Source organism: Octodon degus, unplaced genomic scaffold (assembly GCF_000260255.1).
Source record: "Octodon degus isolate 3935 unplaced genomic scaffold, OctDeg1.0 scaffold00015, whole genome shotgun sequence".
NCBI classification, from domain to species: Eukaryota; Metazoa; Chordata; class Mammalia; order Rodentia; family Octodontidae; genus Octodon; species Octodon degus.
The window spans coordinates 22782064-22806234 of record NW_004524591.1 but is presented as its reverse complement, the minus strand read 5'-3'; positions in this window follow the sequence as shown (position 1 = coordinate 22806234).

Sequence of the window (24171 nt, the reverse complement as noted above, 5' to 3'; positions counted from 1 at the left end):
GCCCAGAGGTGATCAATTCATTGATAATGAACTACAAAAATTCACAGTTTTCTCTAGTGGACTATTGAACTGGTTATGACCAACAGACAAAGACAGTGACCCTTAGGAGTGACTTTTAGTCTTTTTTTTTAGCTCTACTTATAAGGCAAAAACATTTTTTTAACAATAAGCTTGTCTTCTGGATGGTTAGCAACCTAAGTTTGCAGACCAAAATTAGAGAAAAAGGAGGGCTACAAGGAAAGCCAACATTTTGGCCCTAGTCTTCTAAGGTCAATTAAGACTCAGGACATATGAGAACTTGTACTGTAACGTCATGTACCTCAGTAGTGTCCCAAATTTTCTGATCAAGAAGATTATGGGGCTAAAGAGGAAAGTGATCGATGACGTAGAGTGTGCCTAAGGAGAGTCACATGGGGAGAAGACACTCTCTCAGGCTTTCACAGAGAGCACATTGGCCAAGCAATGGCTGTGACTCATGCACATGGCTACGCAGACAAAGGTTCTACAATCTGAGGTACAGGATCTCAGGATAAATCCTGAGGGCATTTCACTGACCCCAGACCAAAAAGCTACAACTCTTGTTGCATAGGTCCTGCTTTACCTTGGTCTTAACCATCCAGTAGAAAAGTATGAAGATGAAATATATGAAATAAAGCCATGATGTTAGGTTGAGCTGTGGGGGACTCAGGTCAATAATTACTGACATTGCCAGTTAAACAGAAGACCCATGCTATTATGGGCTGCTGGACTCTTTTAGAATATTTTGCTGAGTTTACACACCTATAATATTCAATAACGGAACTTAGAAAAAATGGGGTATACCTATGAATGTCCATTTTGTATCTGTGTATTCAAAGTGGTTGGGATAGATATATAGTTGCATTCTCTTAATGAATAGAATGATTTGTTCTAATGGTGTTTGTAAATAGGATCACAAGTCCGCATCTTGTACAGCAATTAACCACTAAGAAGAATATATGCAGTGTATTATTTGTTGAAACTGTACTTTCGATTTGATTTGAAACTGTCTCATTGCTATCTGTTTATCAATAAAACTTTGAAAAACAAAACAAAACAAAACAAAACAAAAACATTTTTTAGTGTAAGTGCATATCCTAACTGTCCAACCATATCTGCAGCCCCTCCATTATTCTTCAGTGAACAGGTGGCGATTTATATTTATCCAATTGCTCAGAGAGGCTTGAAGTCTTACATGTTCTGCTGAGTTCACACGGTAGCATCCTTCTTTCGTAAAGACCTAAATCCATGTTTCCTAATGACATCTTCAGCTATGCAGATCCTAAGCCCACTGCTCAGTGGAAGCTGACAGCTCATTAGTGCACAGCAATGGGCTAGGCTGAATATGAAAGGCTGTGCAAGGTTGAGTTGAAAGAAACAAAGCCTTGGAATTAGAAGCATCTATTTCATCATCTGTAAAACACCAGTCAAGGTATCTGTGTGGTGAGCTGGGGAGATAGTTCAACAGTCTAAGCACCTGCCTGGCAAGCACAAGGACCCGGGCTCGATCCCTAGTACCACATGCTGCACTGGCCCCGCTCAGGGCATCCTGGCTGCCAAAACTGGGCATAGTGGTATATGCCTGTAATCCCAGCACTGGGGAGGCTAAAATAGGAGAATCACTATGAATCTGAGCTGAGGAGTAAGACCCTGTACTAAATACATAAATAGATAAAAAAAAGTTTTAAAAAAGCAGTGTGGCACTGTATTGATGTCTTCTTGGTACTCAAATATGAAAGCCATTACTATAGCAGGAGAAAACACTCAGTAAATCAATGAACAATCATCTTAGTCACTTTTTGTCAATGAAACAAAATACCCAATACTTAAAATTTACAGGAGGAGAAAGTTATTTTGGCTCATAGTTACAGTGTCTGGGCAGCTGGCTCCAAGACAGAAGTGGCATGGCATGGGGTCTGGGCAGTGGATGGCTGCACATCATGCTTGTCAGGAAGCAGAGAGAGAAGGACAGAAGCGGGAGGGAGATACGGTACCTTCTGCCTTTCCAGGTCGTGCCTCCAGGGCCCTAACCCCAGCCAGGCCCCGTCTCCTAATAGTAAGTCAGCAATACCACACCCGTAAACCAAGAACCTTCTAAAAACCTCACTTCTAAACACATGAGCTTTTGAGGGAAACATTCTAAATCTAAATCATAATAATCATCAAAAAGGAGCCTCATCTACTGGAACTCTTAAGAAGGAATTGAAACCTGGTACATCCATGGAAAAGTAGACATCAACCTTTTCCCAAACCCAGTGAGTGTTTCAAGTGCTGTGTCAGAGTCCCATTTTTGTACCATTTACTTTAGATTCAGCTGCAAATAAGCTGAGTGAAACAAGCTGGTAGTTGATGTACTGAATGACCACAGCTTCAAGATTCTCCTTCATGGGTGCTGGCTCTGCCTAAAGAGACTTTCTCTCCCTAGCTCTGTGTCTGGACCCTTTGTTTCTGTTTTAGGCCATTCTTGGGAGTCTGAATTTGCTCCATACAAAACCTCAGGCTAAAATCCTACTTTGTTCAAGTTTTCATTGTCGAGATCAATTGATGGCTGATAACTTTTACATCTGCCCAATTTTAAAGATTTTTTGTATTAATATGCTGAGCTGTAAAGGGCTCAAGTCAACAACTTTGGACATTGCCAGTCCTATGGATAACCCACCACTATTATGGACTACTGGACTATATTGGATTATTTTGCTGAATTCACACACCTACAATATTTAAATGGCAATGGAATACCCATATCTGACAAAACTAAAGAAAAAAGGGGGATACAAATGAAGGACCATTTTGTATCTGCATATACAAAATAGGATGGATATACAGCTATTTTCTCTTAATTCAATGAGAAGAAAGATTTGTACTGATAGTGTTTGAACAGAATATCATGTCTGCATCTTGTACTATGAATAACCACTACAAACACAACAATATGCAATGTATTAATTATTGAAACTGTCCTACTAATCGGTTTTGAAACTGTCTCATTGCTATTTGTTTCTCAATAAAATAAAAAAAGATTTTTCTTCTCATATGGAGCATCCTTTATGAATCATATTCCACAAGTTACATTTCCCCCTGTTTTTATAATGTCTATTAAGGTCACTATTAGTTAAGAATTAAGAGTTGTTAGAAGTCCTGACACGAGCATTTGTAAACTAAGTAGCCATACTATATTGGTCCACATATGTATTGTGATTTGTTATGGGCAAAGAACAAGGTTCACAAGAACATGTAAGAACATGTAAGAAATGGCTCCTGAAGACACAGTTAGTACATCAATACAAGTGTGTCTGACACAGGATAGTGTCATAGAGGAATTGCTGACATTCTAATGAAACTGTCCTCAAACAGAAGGACACACACCCTCACCCCCTAACTTGGTGTATGTATTATGATTTATACCTACAATGTCCCCTAAAACCTCATGTACTCATGTGTCAGGCTTTAGGGAATTGACCAGACCATGGGTACTCTTCACAGGATTAGCCCACTGGTGTGTTCATACCTGGGTGTGATTTGGGGAGGTGAGGCCTGGTGGGAGGAGGTGGCCACTGTGGGCGGGCCTGGGAGGGTCTAGGGATGCATCCTTCCTCCTCCCTTGATTCCTTTCTGCTTCCTGCCTACCATTCCATGAATTGTTTCTGCTCTGCTGTTCTGCCCTGCCTTGGAACCAGCTGGTTATGAACTGGAAACTCTACAAACTGTGAGTCAAAATAAACTTTCCTTTAACTTGTGAGTGTTGGGTATTTTGTCCTAGTAATGAGAAAGTAACTAAGGGAGTATGTGAAAAACACACTGTCTACCAGGCAGCAGATGACAGCTGCTGATATTTTACCTCTGCTGGACTCATGTTGCAGGATTTTAATATCCCAGGTAGGACATCAAGGTCACCTTATGTGGGGCTTGGACAGTGTTCATAGCTCAGGGCTACTCAGTGCCACTATCCAAATGGATAACTCGCAGGAGGCTAGGACAATGGGGACCTCAGGCAGGAGATTAGGGCCTGGCAAATCAGCTGTGCAAGCAGGCATGACCTATCAACCATGGCTGGGACACACTGGCAGAATGGCTTTGATCTCCATTCCTGATTCCAATCAGCAAACGCTATCTCCAGTTCTTCTGGCCCAAGATCAAGCAGGCTTTTGATAGGGAGGCCTAGATCTGACATCAGAATTGAGATGTAAGAGACAGTTGCTACTAGACTCGTGGTCACTGTGAGCTTCTGCTCTGGCCTGCCCTGCCCTGCCCTGTGCAGGGCATGCTTCTTTTCCTAGTTTACCTGGCCCATACCCACTCTGCAGAGCACTTCTTTTCCACATATTTTTCCTACTTTTCTTACCTTGAACAACTTTAATAAATGTAAAACCTCTATGTGTTTTGCTTGTCTTGTCCAATTCTTCGAACAATATAATGAGTCTATAAGGGACCCCCAGGCACCCCAGTACTCCATTAACAGTCTCACAACTACAATTTTTTGAGCAAAGGTTAAGAATTAGACCCCTGCTCTCATTTTCTTCAGACTCAACTTGTGCTATAGCATAAGAAGACAAAGCTTTGGAGAAGGAGCCTGACCTCAGAGCACCTACCTGCAGTGTGCCAGCCCAGTGGGGGACTTAACTGCTTTGAATTTAAGTTTCCTCATAACTGAATTCTCCATGAAGGTTGCTCATAAAATATGAGATAATTCATGCACAGTTCTTTATTGTATGATAGGTGATGGGTCACTGATGGCTATTGTGATGACAATGGTCCTGCTAGACATCCCAGGGCATAGATAGCAGTATTCCTGCCACCTCCCATTGGCTATATCATCTAAAGTCATACCACCCTGAAAGCACCTGATCGCATCTGATCTTGGAAGCTAAGCAGGGTCATGCTCCCTTGAATGGGAGTCACAGTCTGCATCAACATGCAGTGCAGAGAAACGTTAGAAATCCTCTGTCCCAAGTTAATTCAAGTACAGCCATATATAGGTGAGTGAGGAATTTAGAAAGTCAATGACATCCATTTTTCCATATACTTTCATTTCTAGAAAATAAAGAATATGGGAAACAGATGCTTGGTGGCTGGCAGGTGATGTCAGAGAGGCTCCCTTACCTGTCCTGCTTCAGGCCTGCATCTGTGAGGCCGGGCTTCATTCTCGTGTGCGGCAGCAACTTGTGACAGTGAGATGACACCCAGCTCTCAACCCCAGCTTCCTCTGCACACAAGCTACAGCCAGAGTGGTAGACCCTCAGGACTCTTACCATCCACTCCTGAGAAAGAATGAAGACAATGAGACCTACCTCCTCTGAGCTTGTCTTTGCTCTTTGGGAACCTATGCTGAATTATTGGGGAAAGGATGAGGTCAGGGTCACAGTCATGGAACCCTTGGTGTTTGATGATAAATCCTTGCATCAGAAACCCTTGGGCATTTGCATTTCCTTACTATTACCTGGACTCTCATTACCACCTGATGTGTTTGTCTTCTCCTTTAGTAGAACATCAGCTTAATGAGATCCAAGGCCTCATTCCTGCGCCTACCACTAGGACCTAGAAGGTAGCCAAGCGCATAGCATGTATCTCTTCACCATTTGCCTATTGAGTGTGTGCACACGGGAGCAGATGTGTGGCTGGTGTCAGCACACATGGGCTGGAGCCACAGGAGGCCACCACATCTAGCAGAACCACAACTAACATGCGGAAGCAAACAACAGCCCACGGTGGCCATGGGGGGCCAGCGGCACCACCCTTTTCATGTTGCCTTTATGTGACTTCAACACAGGTTAGTCCCATGCAAACCAGATAAGATAGTCCTGCAACCCTATGTCACCCGGATGTATTGTTAGTTGTATTTCCCTCTTTTGTCTTATTAAGGTAGTTGGAGTCCCAGGAGGAGGGCTGGGCTGTGGTACAGAGAAAACAGGGGCTGATAATATAGATTGATTTCAGGAGAAGAAATGGGGCTGTTCAACCTATGAAAAGATTGTGGAAGACCAGAAAGGCAAAAGGCCCAGGACAGGACCAACTGGACACTGTCCAAACTTAGCCCTTTTAAGTTCTATTTGTGCCTTAACTGACATGGATTCCATCCTATTGTGCCCTTATCAAATATAAGGAAGGAATAAAGACAGCAAGGTCATTGTGGGTTCTGCATACACCATGTGGCTTCTGCTGGGCGCCCCTGCAGTGTCCCCGGAGCTGCAGCAGTAGTCTCTAGATATAAGAGACTGGAGATGGCCTTAGGAAACCGGAACAGACACAGAGTTCTCTACCCAGCAGGCCTTCAGCCTGGCTTTCTCAAATGCCATCTATTTTTTGCTTCATTGATTTTAGCTGTGGCTAGGACTGCTTGCCCGTTCATTACAGAGTCCTTCATTTCCCTTCCTCTCATCTATATTTTTAAAATCTGGTCTGTCCTTGGCAGTGGAAGTGAATCACTCTGTCTCCACGGCTCAGTAGCTGGGGTCTTGGAATTTTCCTTTCTGGATGTGGGTAAAGGCTAGAGTATCCCGCTGGTTTGTCCAGAACAGAATTGCTTGCAAATCAGCCTTTTTAATCAATATTCAGTCAATACACAGAAAAATGGTATTACATGTAGAAAAAACTATGGTCTTTGAAGAGATATCTCTTGGCCTTATTTTCCTCAGGCCTGCAGTTTTCCTTCCCGGGGGAGGGGGGGGGGAATAAAGGATGATGGGGAAAATTAAATGAGATGATGTGCACAATATATAGTACACAGCAGGCCATCAACAAATATCAGGTATCTTCATTACATAATCTCTGCATTGGGCTTAGAGAGAAGGCAGAAAAATGACTTTTCCAGAGCTAAGGCATGGTCAATCTGCCTTGATTGTTACTAATGCTAGTCTTTCGTGTGTGTGTGTGTGTGTGTGTGTGTGTGTGTGTGTGGCCAGCTTAACCCGCCCTCAGTGTGATGTGGTGCCCTGGATCGAACTGCGTTCCCTGCGTTTACCCAAACAGGTGCTTCAGCCCACTGAGCTATCCTGCCAGCCCATATTCAGCTCTGGGACCATCTCCTTTGACCAAATACAAAGACGTATCTCCCAAAACCTGTGGATGAGATATTAATCCTAACTTCTAGCCGAGGGAACCTGGTCCTTGCTGTGTCTCTATTTGAACCGAAGGCTGTAGCAAAGGGTAAAAAGCTGATCAAAACAAAATTTACCTTCCCCATCAGTACAAAAGTCGGGACTTCCGAGTCCTTCTGTGAAGCCGACCAGAGAAAGAAAGTGGAGCAATGTTGCCACCCTGTGGGGAAAATTTGAATTACAATTTTGACTGCTGGATTTTATTTTATTTTATTTTTATTTTTATTTTTTTATTTTTTTTCAAATCCAATCGGAAGTACAGTTTCAACAAATAATACACTGCATATATTCTTCTTAGTGGTTAATTGCTGTACAAGAAGTGGACTTGTGATCTTATTTACAAACACCATTAGAACAAATCATTCTATTCATTAAGAGAATGCAACTATATATCTATCCTAACCACTTGAAATACACAAATACAAAATGGACATTCATCTGTATACCCCATTTTTCCTAAGTTCCGTTATTGAATATTATAGGTGTGTAAACTCAGCAAAATATTCTAAAAGAGTCCAGTAGCCCATAATAGCATTGGGTCTTCTGTTTAACTGGCAATGTCAGAAATTATTAACCTGAGTCCCCCACAGCTCAACATAACAGCATGGCTTTATTTCCTATATTTAGTCTTCATACTTTTCTACTGGATGGTTAAGACCAAGGTAAAGCAGGACCTATGCAACAAGAGTTGTAGCTTTTTGGTCTGAGAAGGTCAGTGAAATGTCCTCAGGATTTATCCTGAGATCCTGTACCTCAGATTGTAGAACCTTTGTCTGCGTAGCCATGTGGATGAGTCACGGCCATTGCTTGGCCGACTGCTGGATTTTAATTAACCTCATCTTGCTCATGGCCTTAACTGAGCTTCAGTCTCATTCATGGTCTTGTTCCTTGGGCGGTAGGGTTAATGAGGAGGGGCTAATTGTGCCGACAAAAGCGGCAAGCAGAAATGAATCTTTAGAATTAACACAGCAGTGATGACCTTCTCAACCAATGGAGACATCATGTATAGTAGGGGCCTTTTGGTGGAGAGTAAATGTAAAAGAAAAAAAAAGCAAACCATTCTTTTATAGAATTTGTCTATTTCTGTGGCAAGTACTCACCTTGTAGTTTATTTCAAGCCACTATGTGACATGTCTAAATACAGGAAAAATTGAGCAGTCACGTGATAACTCACCACAGTTAGAATCATAGATAACCCAAAGCATAGATAATAGTAATCTGTAGTAAGTGCAATAAGTTCTGAGCATGTTTTCAGCTTTTGTTTTATGGAATTGTAAAGTTTAATTTTATGGAATTATATAATTTAATTTAAAAATATTCTGGGCCTTTTGAAAAATTCCAGAGATTGTAATGATCCTCTTTCACAAGCTGAGTATGACCCCATTCTGGCTCAGCACTGCCCTTTCTGGAAATGTTCTGCTGACAACCTAAAGCCGGAGAAAGGCCTTGGCCAAGTCTGGAGAGGGATCTGTGGACAAGGGACGACAGAAGCTCTGGGAAGGGACAGTGGAGGCAGCCACCAGGCGGCAGCAGAGCCTGGCCCTCTGGTGTCCTTCCTTCTCTGGGTTAGGCACCCTGCTGGGCATAGCTAACTGAACTCCCAGCCCAGCTCCCTAGAGCTAGCAGGGTGTGACCTGCATTTTGATTTCCAAGACAGCTCTGTCTAACCCTGTGAAGTCCTAAGTCTCACTGCCTGGTAGGACTCAGTAGGGCTGGGTTTGAGTCTTGGTTCTGCCCCTGTGTATCGTTGGAGTCACCAGGCCTCAGTTTCCTCACCTGCAGGAGGATCGAAAAGTCTCTTCCAGCATCCCAGGACTCTCTTCTTTCTGCCCAGGGATTTTGTCTGAGTACTGAACTACCAGGTCACCTTAGGATCTGACCTTGCTATGGGGCCAGGGGTCTCTAGGCTGTCACAAGTGTGGAAGGACACCTCTGACCTTGGTGCCACTTGGGAAAGAGGGCTGGATACATGGAAAACTTTAGAAGAGCACGCAGCTGACACATTCATGGCTGGAGTCCAGTTTTATGGACCAGATGTTCCCAGAAATTCCAGAAAGAGGCACAGCTATGCCAGCTCCTTGGAAACACATCAGGGAAACTTCCAGCTCTGGGCACCTTCCATTATCTCCCACACAAAATGCCACTAAGAGAGGAAGTCACAGCAAATGGTGACTCTACTAAATACCACTCAGCAGTATGCTTCCAAACAGTGAATTCATATTAAGTGAGTTAAGTGAATTACATTTCAATTTTTTAAACCATGTGAATACTTACCAAAGCAAGAAAATATGTCACCAGGAAGTTCTTGGGGGTAGAGAGAGGTAAAACGAAATGTTCCAGGAGTGCCATGAAGTTCTCCTGGAGGATTTTCCTCTTGGAATGAGAATTGGAACTGAGTGTGTTTATCCTGTTATTTGGTTTAGTATATTGAATGATTAGCACTCAGCTGAGTTGCAGAGGGAGGCCCAGGGTGCAGGATGGTGGGAGAGGAGAGAAGGCCCTTGCTGATGGTTTTAGCTCTAGCCCTTTCCAGACACCCCTTCTTACCCATCCCAGCTCCTGTTTTGTTTTGTTTGTTTGTTTGTTTGTTTGTTTGTTTGTTTGTTTTTTATAGGTTTAAGACAAATGTCATCTAGGGTCCCCAACAACCCAGAACCCCTGTGGAAAAATCCCTTTTCCATTTTGTTCAGGTGGGGCTAATTTGGAATTTTCCATAGGGAACTTTTCCTTGGAAAGCCAGGGAGAAAAAATGCATGCAAAGCTCTGCATTCCACCAGTGTGTAGATTTCCATGATAGAAATACAGACCAAGAGAGAAGGGAAAGGTTGGCCGGGCCGGTTCTCCACTCTCAGTTCTGAACAGTCCCCACTGAAGAAGACCCCTACTGTGAGGTCCCCCTGCCTCTCACAGGTTAAAGAGAGACTCCAGCTCCAGCACTTCCAGAAAACGATGTCCAAGGCTGGGCCATTGGAAATAGAGTCTTGAGCAGCTACACCCAAAGGCCTGAGCACAGCTTTTGTTATTGCTACTGTCTAAGCAAATCTGAGAACTGCAGAAGGGCAGGTCTGCTGCAAATCATAGCAGTGTTCTCATCCAACTCATCCTCCAGCGCATGCTCTGCTCTCAGAGGAAGAGACTTAGACCCAGAGTGGTGAAGTCTCATCCCAGATCATCCCACATGGCTAGACAGTGCTTGATGTGGCCTCAAAACATAAGGAACCAACCTTAGAATTGGGCGGAACAGCCCCTTTCTGTGGCTTCCAGAAGGAAATTCCACTCAGATCCTTGTGTTTGTCAGTCAAGCACTTATCCTACTGAACCATCTCCCTGGCCCCTTCAAAATTCTTAATTACTAAAACTGTTTGAGATTGGTCTCAGGTAGAAGGATATTAGGGGAAAAAGGTATCTGACTCTTGGGGACCATGGTGCTGTGGGGCTGTCTGTCTGTAAAATCCTTTCCAGAGAGGCTCACGAAAATGAGCACTGAGGGACAAACCTTGCATCTGGAGGTCAGGGCTTTCCATTGCCACAAATAGCTGGTGTTGTAGGCCCACCGTGCTCTGAGAGTTATGTTCTGAACTGAGCAGGATCTGCATCCAAGGTGGATGCCCTGGAAGAAATGTGCTTCCTTATCAAGCGAGGCCTGCCTCACAGCCTCCCCTTAGGCTCCCTGAAGCTTCCTTAGGTCTTGGTTTGCTGAGCCTCTTTGGAGTCCTGCTCTTATCCCACCCCTACTCTGTCCTCTCTTGAGATCCATCCTTGGCATTAGCCCTCTACCTGCCGGTAGTCAGAACTTGGTTGAGATCACTTGCATTTTTGCATGTACTTCTATCTGAATGATAGAGACACAAATAATGTAAGCTTAGAAGTAGGGGCTCTTGTAGTCTGGGCTGTGCAGAAACCTGTTCAGAGAAAGAGAAACCCTTACACAGGAGAGGAGGGGTCCTGAGTCAGGCTCTGAGTGGGGGCTTGTCCAGCATGGTGAGGTACATTGCTAGTCAGTGCCTCTGCCATGGCCACGTGCAAGAAATCTTGGTCCTGCAACGACCTCCTGGCTGATATTTTGTCTCCATGAGAAGGAAAGAGAAGGACACTGGGTCAGCATAATGGGCCATCTGAGTGAATGCAAAGCCAAAAGTTAGAGGAGAAATCATCATCGTAATGATGCCATCCAGACCAAGACAGGCTTAGCGTGATCCTGGCACTCGGTGCCAGGCAGCATGTGAGGCAGTCTGCAGATTAATTCATGGCTGCACACAATGTTCTCAATGGGGAAAAGCCCACCCCAATAGCTCGGGTCTATCCCAGATGGCAATCAAAGAAGCCAGTCATGGGGAAGGGCAGGGGAGGAGCTTAAATCAATGTAGTCATGACAGGAAGAACAGATAAAAATTTCACAACTGGTCTTTGAGGGACTGACAGAAACTTTGGAGTTTTCCAAAAAATGGGAACAAAGGTAAAGGGTAGGGGTTTACATAGCTGGGGAGTTTGCGTATCTGGCCACATAGGTAATGTATGGTCAAGCTCTAACCTGGTTGATCATTATCTCAGGACTGGTTCTGCCAGGTGACACTGGAGAAGTCCTTAGAGGGGACAATCTGGTTCTCATGAGATGAGTGCTTCTGCTTGGAGGGGTGACATCATCGCGGGGTGATCTATTCTGTGAGGCTTTGGAATCTAAGCTGCCTAAGGGTTAAAGGTAATGACTGGCGACTTCTAGGCATCATTCTGGGGTTGTCTCATATGGGACGCTGTAAAAGCTGAAAATTGAATGCCTCTGTAAACTTATCTCAAGTCTTGAAAGAGACAAGTTAGGTAAAACTAGAAATAAAGAATCTTGTATTACCAGTTTTTACAAAGCAAACATTCCTGGAGTAATTGACATACCTAAGTGCAAAGCTGAGCAGTAGTCTGACCCAAAGTTTAAGGTAATAAAGGAGATAGATGTGAAATGAAAGTAGAGGTACAAGGTTTATCCTGTTTAGTTATCCATTGGGCATTTGTGGGTTAGCTTCTAAGTCTCTGTTATAGTAAAACTACAGAGACACATATAAACATTTTTATTTCTTTCCTCTCATTGCTGGTGAAATGGGTACAGAGAAACTAAGTCACTTCCCTAAGGCTGGGTTAGCAAATGGTAGCTCTAGATTCAACACAATCTGGAGCCCAAGCTATACTTCATCACTGTGGGAGCTCCAAGTGAAGGCCTCCAAGCAAAATTTCTCTTTGACCCTCTGTGTCTAACCCTTTGATTCTCCCTACAATAATCCACAGAGACTAGAGTTCCTTTTTTCCAAAATCGCTCATCAAACCTAAAAATATTGTTCTTTCTTCTTCCTGATTTTCTGTGTAAGAGCTGACTGTAAGAAAATTCTCTGATGTACCTTGTTTGACTGTAGGTCACGCCCTCTTTCCCACTCCAAAATGGATCCTGCCCCACACCCAGTATGCTACAATTGAGGAGCCAAGAGGAATCTGAACAGACAGGTCATGTTGGGATCCCAAACTTCCACACAACACCCTTTTCAAAATCGCTTGTATACGTGGCTTTCCATGCTTCTTTGGACGTAGACACGCAAATAGCATCATAGACTGGATTTGGAACATTACCCAGATGAGGCCCATTTTTTAGAAGACTAGCCCTCAACTTGGCACTACTGGGAGGTGGTGGAAACTTTGGGAAGTGGGGCCTAGTAGGTGGTCTTCAGGTTCCTGGAGGTGAGTCCCTGGAAGGGAGAGCTTCTTCTATTCTCTTTGGCTCCCCAGCCACGGGCGGAGTGACTTTGCTCTGCCATGCACTCCTTTCATGATTGGGAGGGTTGGGTTTCCTAGCCAGATGCCCAAAAATGGGTCCCAAACTGTGAGGCCAACGGGTAATAAATTGAAACCTCTAAAACCATGAGGATCAGTAAGTCTTTCCTTTTTTCAAGTTGATCATTTCTGCTATTTGTTTGTTTTTTTTTAAACCACAGGCTTTTTTTTTTAATTATTTATTTATTTATTCCTTTAGTGTGTGTGTGTGTGTGTGTGTGTGTGTGTGTGTGTGTGTGTGTGGCCAGCTCAGCCCACCAGGGGGCGGGGCTGGCTGGCATGTGGTGCTGGGGGATTGAACCGCGGTCCCTGTGCTTTGCCAAGCTTGTTCCAAGTAGGTGCTTTAGACCACTGAGCCATCTCTCCAGCCCCTCTGCTATTTGTTATAATAATGGAAAACTGACTAACAGTTCACTCTAGATCTTTGGGTGTTTAATTTGAAAGTTTCTGTTCCCAGAAAATGACAATCAAATAAATAAATAAATATGCTTTTCTCTTGTAAACCTGTCTTTTGTCATAAGGATGTTTGTGATATCCTTTATGATGGGGAGGAAAAGGATCACACAGCTTTCAACCTTTACACCACTAAGCCCCACAGCCCCTTAGTTCAGGCCTGATTGGTAGGTTCTGACCTGAGGAGAAGAATAGAAAATGTACAGTAGAGGGGGAAAAATCAGCTTGAGCTATTGGAACAGACGCTTTTCACATGGACGTTTGATTCAGTTTCATGCAAGGTTTGGCCCTATTGAAGTGAATAAAACTCCTTTGAGAACTTGTAAACCAAAGAGGAATGCAGCATCTAGGCCTAGCCACAGAATGATCTCCACTGCGATGCCGTAAGTTCTACTAGTGTAAGTACAGGCCAGTGTGGTTGAGTGGGGGGCAAGGACTAGAGTGCGAAAACAAGGCACCCACCAAATCCTGGCCTGGCCTGGGGAGTGGCACACCAGGAGAACACACAACAGAGGCCCCCTTGATACAAGGCTGGCCGACATGGACTAGACAGGGAGATAGCATGAGTCATTTTGCATGGGACTTAGACACCCTGGTGTAGTAGAGAAATGGAAAATCTACAGTGTAGCTGAAAAGTTCTGGAAGGAGACAGAGTGGGGTGCTGAAGCTCAAGTGGAGGTTTGGTCTCAACTGTCACAGTGCTGGGCCCAAGGAAAAGACACTGTGGGCCTTGAAGTGAAAGTAATATGGCTAGAGGAGCCAGTGCACTGAGCAGATTGGAATGAAGTATCCTTGCTGGGAGATCCAATAACAGGGCAAGCAACCATCTAACTCCACATTATATAGGTCTCAACCAGGTGGGTGAGGGAAGGAACCTAGGGGAGGGAATGGATGCAAGAGCTGCACAGAAGAGCATGAAGTCAACTGATGGGTCAGAGAGGGGTAATGAGAAGGAGGGAGGTGCTGGGAGGACCCCCAGATTTCTTGGCTGAGCAAATGATGTAGCAAGAGGGTGGGAGGGGAATGGGTATCTGCAGGTAGGATATGCACTTTAGGTCTGGTTCCTGCTTTACAGGGTGTGGAGCATGTTTTCCGGATGTGGTTCCCATGCCAATTCTATCAGAATCAGGTCATCAGGCATGCTCATTAAAGATACAGATTCCTTAGTCCACTCAGAATAACTAGGAAAAAAAACATGTAACCCTGGAATTTGAAAAACACCTAGACTGAGAGACTCATGCATGAATTTCATTCTTCTCTATTTTCTTCTCCTAAGTTTGATCTTGAGAATATAGAAAGAACAGGTTTTATTTATTTATTTTTAATGTATTTGGTTGTTACAGGGTCTCACTATATAGCTCAGACTTATAGCGATCCTCCTGCTTTCAGCGCCCCCCCCCAGCACTGGGATTACAGGTGTGTGCCATCATGCCCACCCAGACTCATGGCCAGCTTGGCCCGCTCTGGGGGCTGGACTGGTGCAGCATGTGGTACCCAGTGTCAAATGATAGTCACTGTGCCTGCCTAAGTTTGCCTAAGCAGGCACTTTAGTCCACTGAGCTATCTTGCTGGCCCCAGAAAGAACAGGTTTTAGAAGGAAGATAATAAGTTTGGTTTTAGAGATGTTTGGAGATACCTAATAAGAAATTAAAACGTAAAATCTAGAGCTCAGAAAAGCTATAGAGATTGGGATGGATAGAAATTCAAGAGTACAAAGGAAGAAATCATTTGCCTTCATACACAATTTTTGTTTTGTTTTCATGAGTCTTATGACCTTTACACTTAGAGTACCCTTGGCAGCCACATATCTGAAAAGAGATTAGAATTTGGCTCAGAAGGATTGCTTAGAAAAAGGCCAAAATGATATTTAACTTCGCATTCAAAATAGGATTCCATGGTAGGGGGACAGTCTTCAAGCCAAGATATTATCCTGAGAGAGGACACATTAAATCCCTTTACTTCTCTGCTCTTCCTCTGTTGCTCAGGGCAAGCAAGGTCCCTGCCCTCTCCTTGGGGCCCATGTGGAAACTGGAAGAGGATAGGTACAACATAAAGAAAGTAGGGTAAAACCTGCCCCGAGATAAGGGCAGGGTGGGGATGTAGGATCCAGCAGGAGACTGAGGATACTTCTGCCAGTGAGTGTTAAGAAGGGGCTCAATCATCCAGGGACCTCACTGAGCCCAGAATGACCCCACATTAGCTGTGGGTTCAAGATTAAGGAACATAAAAAGCATATAGTAAAAGGTTGGCAAAGATCATACCCTGGAAAGGAAAGAAAACCTCTAGAATTAGGCCTGGGATCCTTTTAGCAGAACCAGGCCACGTCAGCTGAAAGGCTGAGCATTCGAATCTGAGAAGGGCTCAGACAAGTCAAGATCTAGCTCATCTGGTTAAGCCTTATCGTCTATAGGCCTTATTGAAAACCTGTGCTTTTAATCGTGCACATCCAAGATGTAGTACGAGTTAACTTTTCAGTTTCCTAGGAGTCTATCCTGTAGAGCAGAAGCTGGGGAAACAATACAAGCTAAATTCCTTGTATTTAGCTAAGGCATTTGAGAAGAATGAGGACAGTAGGCTGCAGAAGAAAGTGAAAGGAAAAGGGAAATGCAGAGAAGTAGTCTAAGTTGTAGGGGGAAAGACCAGATAGATGGTGCCAGAAACCCTGGAAACAGGCTTAGGAGGGTGATGGTGAACAACACGATTTCATGGTGCCAGAGGAAGAGAAGACAAAGATGGAGAAAGGGTCATTTGATTCAGCAATTAGGAGATTAAAATGACATTTAAGAAGCCAGATGAGAGTAATGGTAGGAGTAAACTAGCCAAGGGAACTACAGATGTCAAGTGTGATGGAATGGAAACAGCCAGAGTATTTCCTCTGAAGAGCTTACTAATAGCATCAGTATCTTAACAAATCAGATGACAATCTGAGTGAGGACATGCTGGGGAGAATGGAGGACCTGGGCGTGTCTGGTGGTAGAGAGAAAGGATTTCACCAAGGACAGAAGGGGAAAGATGCCAGAAATAAGAAGGGGTCAACTGATTGTGATGGCTGAGTGGTACACCTGAAGATGTGGTGCGAAGATGACAACAATAGGAAGCGAGAGTGACCTTGAGCAGAAGAGTGAAGAATGCTTTACAGAGATGGAGCTGAGGGTTCATTAATAAAAAAGACCAGGGCTATAACTCTCCCCCTCTCCTTGTTTTTCTCTTTTCAATATAGTAACGACAAGTTGAGGTTGTCTGCTGCCCTGGTTGGGAGACTAGACCTTGCCGTGAAGGCAGGAGAAGGGTAGTGCACAGTGTGATAAAGTACACACCCATGAGGAGTACTGCACTGTCTACTCTGCATGAATCCTGCGCATGCCCACCAGGGGCAGGCCTCTTTTCTAAGTGGACAAGATGTTGCTCAGGCAGTGAATTAAGCACTGTCAGCAGGAATAGAGAACAGCAGAACTTTATAAATGAACGAGTCAAAGGGAAGCTGGAGTTGTCCTGGGAGCAGTCTCTGAAGAGCTGTCAGCTTCATTCCTTGTTGGCATAATTTTATTAATAATTTTTAAATTATTGACCAAAGAACAGCAACAACAACAATTTTTTTAAAAAAATAAATCAAGCGCTCCTGAAGATAGCAATGTGTAATAGTAGGGTCCTGCTTGGAGTGCCTGTCATTCTGGTCTTCTGAATACGTGCTGCTTGTCATGACACACCAGTTGCTGCTGTGCTGTCTCTTGGGTAAATGTTTGCTTAAGAAGGAAGGGGGTGGTGCAGGACTGTCCTGCTACAGTGCTATATATGGTTAGATTTCTAAACTTCTGTGTAAAAATATGTAATTCTTTATTCCTATTTTTTAAATATATTTTTATTTTTAAAATTTTTTCTTCATATTCTGTAGGGACTTAAAGTTTAACATATCAATACTTGATGAAAAATACCTGTTCTGTGTCATGCCTATGATGTTTGATATTCAGACAGATAGTGAGGTTAAGCTCAGTTGCCTAGGTTGTAGGGTAATAACAATAAGCTTCTCTTCTGGAGGGTTAACAACCTAAGTTTGCAGACCAAAAATTAGAGAAAAAGGAGGGCTGCAAGGACAGCCAACATTTTGGCCCTAGCCTTTCAAGGTCAGTGAAGACTCAGAACATAGGGGAACCTTTACTGTAACATCATGTAACTCAGTTGTGTCCCAATTTTTCTGATCAAGGAGATTATGGGGCCAAAGAGGAAAGTGATCAATGATGTAGAGTGTGCCTAAGGAGAGTCACATGGAGAGAAAACACTCTCTCAGGCTTTCACAGAGAGTACATTGGCCAAGCAATGGCCGAGACTCATCCACATGGCTGACACTCACAAACTGCAGTACAGGGTTTCAGGATAAATCCTGAGACAATTTGACTGATCTTATCAGATACAAAAGCTACATTTCTTGTTATATAGGTCTTGCTTTATCTAGGTCTTAACCATCCAGCAGAAAAATATAAAAATGAAGTATAAAAAGTAAAACCATATTAATATGCTGAGCTGTAAAAGGCTCAAGTCAACAACTACTGACATTGCCAGTCTTACGGAAAACCCACTGCTATTATGGACTACTGGGCTATATTGGAATATTTTACTGAATTCATGCACCTATAATATTTAAATGACAATGGAATACTCATCTCTGACAAAACTAAACAAAAAAAAGGGAATACAAATGAAGGAACATTTTGTATCTGTATATAGTTAGGATAGATATACAGCTACATTCTCTTAATTCAAAAAATAGAAAAATTTGTTCTAATGGTTTTTGTGGACAGGATATCATGTCTGCATCTTGTACAAGGAATAACCACTAAGACAACAATGTGCAATGTATTTATTATTGAAACTGTCCTACTAATTGATTTTAAAACTCTCTCATTGCTATGTTTCCCAATAAAATTATTTTTAAAAATCAAAAAAAAATAAAAATCAAGTGCTTATTTTCCACATTTCTTCCCAGTATTAGTCCTATTGTGCTTGTATTTTTTTTTTTTTTGAACCAGGGACTGAACTCAAGCCCTTGCACTTGCCAGGGAAGCACCTATTCTACTGAGCCATCTTCCCGGCCCCATGTGCTTGCATTTTTTTAATGTGGTTGCAACCCGATATCAGACCATGTTGACAGAATTTTTAAAAAATGGTCATAACAGTATTTCAGCATGCCCTTTCCAAAATCTGTCATCATAAGGTGACACGGATTTTCCTTCTTGAAAACTGGGTGGGACTCGTACTGTATAGAGATGGAAGTGACAGTGCGTGGTGCTCAAGACCGGATTGTATGTGATGAGTCAATTTCTCTCTCTAGAGACTTTTGCCCCTGGAAGGCAGCCACAGTGTTCTGAGGAAGCCAGAGCCTCACGTCATGTCCTTGTTAGAGGCGCTGGCCGAGGTCTCAGCTGACGGCTTGCATCCATGTCGGACAAGTCAGTGAATGAGCCTCTGGTGATTCCTGCCCAGCCAAGCCATACTGCTGGAATGTGTCTGAATTTCTGATCTGTAATAAACAATTGTTTCGTGCCACTAAGTTTTAGGGTAATTTCTTATGCAGCCGGAGTAGCTGGAACATGTACAGAAGTTTGTTTTACAACTTTTGCTTTTATTAGCATGAGGGTTTCCTCATGTTGCTTTATAGTCATCATAATCATTTTATTGGCTGCAAAATATTTTGAATTGATGTAGTATAGCTGATTTAAATATTGTGCTATTCTTGGCTTGTTAGACTGCTTCCCATTATTTCACTGTGTAAGTAACGGTATGAAAAAGTTGTGCACAGGGCTGTTTCCTTTTTCTTCAGACTGCTTCACTGGGACAAATTCCCAGAAGTGGAATTACATTCGGGCATGAACATTTTTATGGCACCTCCAATTTACTACCAAATTACTTCTCAAATTAAATGGCCTCAGTGGATTCTGCTATCAATTATGTTTGGCAATTGCAGTACATAAAAGTCACCTTAAATTTGTTTTGAATTTAAGTACCGCGTAAATAACAGCATTACAGAAAATCTTTACTGTATTGACATCAGCATTAGACATCCTCATTCATTTTAATCTTGCTAATTTAATCCTTGAAAGTTATATTTTAGCGTTGTGTGTGATTTATAGAACTTGAGCAAGTACTGAGAGAATTTTTCCATATTTTAGACATTGTTTTTACCCTTAACTATCTTTGCTTTCTCCAATAACATATTTATGAAAGCTCTTGATATTGTTTTTTTATAGTGGTAGGTTATAGTTAATAGATTATGAGACTAATTAAGTTGTTCCTGACCAACACTAAGAAAAGGAATAGGATAGGATAGGATAGGATAGGATAGGATAGGATAGGATAGGATAGGATAGGATAGGATAGGATAGAATAGGACTAGAAATATCAGAGCATTCAAGCATATAGTGAGGTTTTTTACATGTAAAACTGTCATTCCAATGTATGTAGATCATGATATAAAAAGGTTTTAGTGGAGATGCAACAAAACTGTTATTTAAAAGATCACCCTTAAAAGCATATTTATTAGTCCTTTTTCACATTAATAAAAAAATTTCCAAGTGATTACTTCTCTTTTGGCGTGAATTATCTTTCTTTTATGCCGTTTTAATTTTTAATGCAGTCAGGCCTGGCAGTCCTTTGTAATTTTTTATTTGAGCCAAAACCAGAAATTCATCTTGCTTCTATAAAGGTGATAAATGATCCATCCCATGTTCTGTCAACTTGATTCTTACTGAAGCATTCTCTGGACACCCCCCTTATAAAAATTCATGTCAGCTCAGTAAAATACAAGCGAACAGCCCTGGCGCAAATGCTATTATGGAGTGGGTAAATCGAGACTGTGTGATGATCATGGGCATGCGTGTCCCTGTTCTCACTGCCAGTTGTCAGCTTACGGGGCATCAGCAAAATTAGTTCTGGTGCAAATGCTGATTAGGCAGATTTTATAATAGTTGCCCAAAGATAGCTATGAAATGATGAAAAGGAAGAGGAAGTTGAAAATTTCAGAACACAGAAATATTCTGAATAAGACAAAAAGGAGGAGTTGGGGGGGAGAGTCCTGTCAGAGTAGAGACTAAACACTTAATAATACTAATAATTGTTGGGTTTTTGTATATTTACCAGGTTCATTTACTCTTCTCCACCTTTTGTGGGGTTTATCATTATTTCCATTTTATGGATGAGAAAACTGCAGGGCAAAAAGACTGCATGACTTACCCAAGGTCATCCAGCTAATAGGTACTTGGAATTTTTACATCAAACCTACACTCTTCATCGCTGGCCACACTGCCTGTATTAGGAAAGCTAAGGGTTGCAAGTGAAGGAAGAAGCTGATAGGAGGCAACAGAGACAGAGTCACTTGGAACTTAAAGTCTTAAAGGGACATTCTGATTGTTCTGTGGTGTTTTCAGATTGCCTCTTCCCCTCTGGAGACCTTCTTTTGTTTAACAGTTCCTACTCATCTGTAATAAAAGTATATCTTATTGAGGTAAAGACTGATGTTTTATATTCCTTGATTCCAATCAGATCATGAAAATCCCTAGCATGAGGTGGTTTCGAAGAGAGATGGTGCTCCAGAGCACAGACTTGGCAGCCAGGGAGCATGGATTCATTGCCAAGATCGGGCTCAGTGGCGGGATGTAGGGCAAAGTTTCCTCATTTGTAAGGTGGAATAATGTTAGTATCAAGCTCAGGGAGTAGTTGTAAGACAAAGTCTGATCCATAGTATTATATTAGTACAAGTTATATTACTATTACAAGGCTGTAGGCTATGATCAAACTTTTAGAATCTGATATATTTTATAGTAGCTATATTTCATAATTTCTGGTTGGATTTTAGTAGACAACACAATCTTAACAACAGCATATTTAGATATAGGGTGAGTTTTTATGTTGATTTTTATCAGTTACATTAATCACCTGGTATTTTGTTATCTATCTCTTTGGATTCTAGAAGAGTCAGTTGAGTCAGATGGCTGTGTTTTAGTTTACTCCTGTTATCATAATTGTTGATGGTGCCCCCCTCCGCATTCAGAAGTGTTCTGGCTGGGAAGATAAACTACATGGTAAGTTCATATGGAGAACTACAGCCCACTCATATGTGGGCACAGCCACATTGTACGAGCTGGAGCAGAGGCACACAGTTGGCACAGAATCAAGGACAGTATTTTTTGTTATTTTTCATGTTAAGACCCACTTGGCAAGCAGTAGAATACTTTGGAGCTGTGATGGTTAAGTGTGTGTGTGTGTGTGTGTGTGTGTGTGTGTGTGTGTGTGTGTGTGTTACTGAGGACTGAACTTGGGGCCTTTGCACTGATCTACATCCTAAACTCTACTCTCACTAAGCCCCTGTCTCACTAAGTTGCCCAAATTGGGCTGGACTTGAAATCTTTCTGCTTTAGCCTCCTAGACTGCAAGGATCACAGGCAGATACCTCCACAGCTAACCTTGGGTGTCAACTGAACTGGCTTGGGAGATGCCTAGAGCAGTAAAGCACATGTCAGAGTGTGTCTGGTTGGTGGTCTTACTTGTTCTCCTCATTGCTGGAGCACAATCCCCATCACTCACAACTTCAGGGAAGAGAGGTTCATTTTGTCTCATGGTTTCTGGCAGTCTCAGGCCACAGTTGGGTGGCTCAAATTCGGGATAGCATGATAGAGGGACATGGCAGAGAAGTAGCCTTCTGGGCAAGGAAGCACAGAAGCAGAGAGAGGTAGAGAGGTAGAGAAAGGGATATAGATCCTTCTAGGACATGCCCATAGTGAGCTGCCTGTTCTGATCAGAACCTATCTCCCGATAGCAAGCCAACTGTAAGTCCCCACACTCCAACCACCATCCAAAAGCCCCACCCATGAGTACATGAGGCTCTTGGGGGGTATCTAGATATAAACCATAACTGTGGATAATGAAGGTATGACTATGACCATCGCAGTCCCTGACCCCGTCCTCTCGCTGGCTCTTTTCCCTCCTGTCTTTCTGTTTCCTGGTGGCCACAGAGTAAGCAGCTTTCCTCCACAATGCCTTCAGCATTGTGATATTCTGCCTGGGAACCAGGTGGCTCTGGATTAAAACCTCTGGAGTCATGAGCCCAGACAAATCTTTTCCCCTTTAAGTTGTGCAGGCCAGATATTTTGGTCACAGCCTTGAAAAGCTGACTAATAAAGAAGCTCTGCTAAGAATAATATTTTTAATTGCATTAAAAATGCACAGAATTTAGGGCTGGCCAAAGCTGGCCCAACCCCGGGGTGGGGGGTTGCTGAGACAGCAATTGGAGCCTGGGCGTGGTGGTGCATGCCTATAATCCCAGCTCTTGGGAGGCTGTAAACAGGCGGATCACTACCAGTCTGATCAAGTAGTGAGACCCTGAACACACTGTAGACCCTTCCCTAAAAATACAAAAAAAAAAAAAATGCACAGAATTATTAAGAGATTCAATCATTTTGAGAGATCGCCATCAAAATATTGAAAATTTGTGACATAGAAATATTTCTATTAATAATCAAATAACAGGTTTAATGACAGGTTTTATAATTATTGCACTCTCCAAATAGTGATGAAAGTCAGTGACACTTTGAAGAAATGGTAACCATAGGAATGTGATAGAGAAATAGCTACGATTTTCTATCAGTGACAAAGCCATGGGCACTTCTATTGGTTTTACATGATCAGATGTTAAGTTTTTCCCATCCCTGGACTTTTTGAATTCTGTGCTGGCTTCTCATGGACCCTAGTGCCGGAGCTGCTGCCTGACAGTGAATGATTGAGGTAAGCAGGAAAGGAGGCAAATTGCAGAGAGATCAGAAGAGAAGAGACCTGCATGGCTGTGGGTTTGGTGATGGGTACAAGAAATGAAGGAAAAAGATGATGTGGTAGGCTTCCAGGGTGTGGACTGATGGGACTGGTAAGGCTCCACTGGGACATCAGATGCCATCCCATGTGGAATATCCCATTCAGCATATATCCTGTCAGGAACACAGGTTTTCAGAGTAGCTCAGACTGTGGACACTGACGTCTCAGACAGCTGGGCTTGAGTCTCATTCCTGCTGTTGGCCTGCATGTATTTTGCACAAATCATTTATGTGCTCTGTTCCACAATTTTTACCTTCTTTAATGGGAGCAATGATATCGTCCTCCAAAACTCACTTTAAGGATTAGAGAGAGTATAGGCCAAAGGCTTAGTACCAGGCTTGCTGCCATCCAAGTCTTCCATCAGTAGTTCTAGCCGGAGTATCATCCTTGTTGCTACGCAGGTCTTTCCAAAGGAAGCAGTGACTCCCTAAATAAGACTGCTAAAGCATAGTGTCCATGTATGGCCAGCAGGGGACAGCACACACCACAGTATAAGGTTAAGGGCTGAGAAGAGGAATGAGTGAGGTTGTGGATGGAGCCCTCTGTCTACAAGGGCTGAGCTAGACAACAGAAGCTCTTTGGCACCCTTTCCTCTGATGGTATCCGGTCCTTGTTCTTGGGTCAAGTCCACACAGACCATTGAGCACTGTCAGGTGAGTTCTGCTGAGGCAAACTTGGGACCACCCAGGGAACTGTAGTAACTGAACTGAAGTAACATTTTAATCATTTAAATGGAGAGAGCGGAGGCTAGTTGTGAGGAAGAATTCTACCCCATGGAGTGAAGGCCATGCACTTCCTCCTGAAGGGCTTCCTGTGATCTAATTTCTCACCTGCTTTCTTACTGGCCTCTGACTATCTGTTCCCCAGGTAGTCGCAGGAGCTACCAGGGTTTATACAACCTGTACCTGACTTAAGAACTCCTAATGTAAAAATCTTATTC